The 3,045-nt window shown below is 30.5% G+C and overlaps 1 long non-coding RNA gene across 1 annotated transcript; it reads right to left on the bottom strand.

The window, feature by feature from the left end:
* Window positions 1–232: 232 nt before the first annotated feature.
* On the bottom strand, window positions 233–1,037 carry LOC143046669 (uncharacterized). Its single transcript, XR_012969217.1, has 2 exons — window positions 903–1,037; window positions 233–449 (listed from the first exon to the last, which is right to left on the bottom strand). It is a non-coding gene; the product is annotated as an uncharacterized LOC143046669 (long non-coding RNA).
* Window positions 1,038–3,045: the final 2,008 nt, after the last annotated feature.

Genomic DNA, 3,045 nt, shown 5'->3' with positions numbered 1-3,045 from the left:
AGTCTGTAAACAATTAGACAAAGTTTAACCCTCCATTTTTTTGTAAGGAAAAGCCTGTACCAAGTCAGGAATAGGACTTTTTTTTCCGTTCCTTTTGATTGTTTATGTAATCAAGCGTTTGATTTTTTTTTATGTTTTATGGACCGGACCTTCCACCTTTTTATACAACTTGGAGTCTGGTTCTTTTGTTTTTGTTTTTTCTGATCTAGTCTTAAACATAACATACAATCTATTCAAATTATTTCAATAATTTATTTTTAAGTCTCACTAAATGCAAACAAAAAATAAAATTATAAAATTTGATGATTTTTATCCTCAACAAAACAGAAATTGTCAGTTCAGTCCATCTTCTATCATACAGGAATTTTTCATTGCGGAACAATCTTCTTTTGAATGATAAAGGCTCTAGGTGTGCAGTTCCTTTTGGTTGTCAGGTGAACTTTTGTATCCTGAAATGAAAAAATTAAACCTTCATGTACATTTGTATGCAACAGTCACTTATTCTTAGATCATGTTTATTAAAATACATTAAACAAGCTTCTTGAAAAAAGATTCTTACAAAAGAAAAATACAAATTGTAGTTAAAAAGACAATACTTTACACCTTGTACAAATGTACACATCAAAAGACAAACAAATCAAAGGGAACAATATATAGAGCAAACAAGCATGTAAGTTTTTTTATAATATTATAAAACAAAATCCTTGATTTCTGAGAACTACAGCCTGTTTTTCCTATTTTATCCTAATATTATGAATATATATTTTTTTCAAATTGCCTGTTTTTTACCTATTCAACAGGATAAATATTAGAGGATGATTTAACCTCCATTTTTTCAATCATATAGTATAGTACGTTCTATTGGCAACATAATAATATACTTATATATTTTACTCACTTACATCTGCTCTTGAAATTAAGTCATCCTTTTCTTTCTCGTTGCTTTCTTTCTGATCTGTTCTTCAATTTGATCTATGATATGGATTTATTCTAGCTCTTTTCATTCCCACTACATGTACAGTGTCACAGTCCTATAAATGCATACATTGTACATACAAATAATTATTATAGGTTTATATGAAAAAGAACAACTTGACAGTTTATTTTTGACATAGGAGTTTGAATGTCACTTTATTTTCAACTTTTTAGTCATGGCGTAGTCAATTTATTTTCAAATTTTTAGCCATGAAGTGGTCAGTTTATTTTCAAGTATTTGGGTTTGAATGTCCTTTTGGATGTTTGTTTCTCTTTGACAAATGACGTGAAACTATAATTTCAGTGTTTGTGTAAAGGATGTTGTTCTATGGGCCATTGGGATCAGATCATCTTAATCGAATCCGGGTTCGTTCACGCCCATTCACGTTCGCACCCACTCATGTTCGCCCCCTTTCATTTTCGCACCCTACATGTTCGCGCCCAATTTTAATTGGTTTTGTGTTTAATAACTTTGTAATCAAGTTTTGGCAAGTTGTATTCTTATAAGTATAATTGTTTTCATGGTCCCAAAATAAAGTGAGACAGCATTTGTTTTTGTGTTGAATAAATCTTAATCATGTTTTGGCTATTGTATTGTTAAAAAAAATTATATTCCTTTCTAAATAAAGTGGGATTCTGTCAACGTTTTATTTTGTGTTGAATAACTGTTTATCATGTTTTGGTTAGTGTATTTCTATAACTTTTGTTTCATTGACTTGTTTCGAAATGAAGTGAGATTCTGACTACGTTTCTTTTTTCTTTTTTTTTGTGTGATGATTAAATTTTATCATGTATAGTAATATATAATAGTGTATTGTTTCATTATTTCAGATCAAAGGGACCAAGCTGTTAAAAACAATTATCTTTTGTGTTTTTCATTTAAAATCTTCAATCTTTTACTCATACCAAGCTATAAATACATTCAGTATTTACACGAAAGCAATTAAAAACAACAATCATGATTTTCCAATTATTCAACTCGAATTTGAATTAAAATTGGGCGCGAACTGTAGGGTGCGAACGTATATTGGGCGCGAACGGACCTGATACCATCTTAATCCCTGCAAAGTTAAAATACTTGAAACTATGATTTTATGACATTATGTACAGTGACAGTTTAGACTATTTAATCTCATTTTAAATTTTCGAACAAGCTCATTCTTATTTTATGCTTGGTCCCTGAGACTGATTATGTGTGTATATTATATGATTCATACCACAATAGTGAACTTGAAATAGCATAGGTTAACAGTTTAACGCACATATTCCTTTTATTAGTCTGATAAATTATGATTTGTGCCCCTCCCCCTTTTTACGAAATCTGGATCTGCTTACCTTCCGCTGCTGTAATAACTGTTAAGATGGCTTTTGATTCCGTCAATATTTTAATATGAAGTTCTGTATCTGTTGCATCGTCAATAGATATATATACTTGATAGATGGGATCCATTGTTTTAAATGTTGTTTGTCTTTGGCGGGTCCGAAGGCGTCCGTATCAAATTACCACGATAGATAACTCTGTTCGTTAATTAGTATAAGATCATATTCGGACAACGACTCCGGAAATTAGAGAAAATTTCACTCACATCTTCCTTATAAATACCAAGGACGTATATTAGATTAGTTATACGTCCTTGTAAATACTATAAAAGATTATTGTATATGTCCCTGGTATAAACAACTAATTGCTTAACTTATAAAAAAAATAATTGAAAGTAATTTAATAATCTTACAACACAAAAAAGGGAAACTCAGTTTGGGAAGATGATATGATTTGTTCTCATAAATATAGAAGCTCCGCATACTGGGTTGGGACTGAAGTTTGAAAATAATTTTAATTTCAAGACAGCCACGATATCATAGTTTCACAGAATATGCTGGAATATGTAGGAACATCGGGTAAAAAGGTGGAACCAGTACTGAAATATTATAAAGTGTTTAGGTGTTTAGGAAAGTGTTTCAGAAGTGTTTAGATGCCATTTAATGTTTAGCTTAATGATAACATTCACTGATAATAACCCTGCAACACGTTTAAATTCTAAACACGTTTATGGTTTTATGTGTTTAGAT

The sequence above is a fragment of the Mytilus galloprovincialis genome, chromosome 9 (assembly GCF_965363235.1).
Source record: "Mytilus galloprovincialis chromosome 9, xbMytGall1.hap1.1, whole genome shotgun sequence".
In the NCBI taxonomy this organism is placed as follows: domain Eukaryota; kingdom Metazoa; phylum Mollusca; class Bivalvia; order Mytilida; family Mytilidae; genus Mytilus; species Mytilus galloprovincialis.
This window is presented reverse-complemented; position numbering and strand designations above follow the sequence as displayed.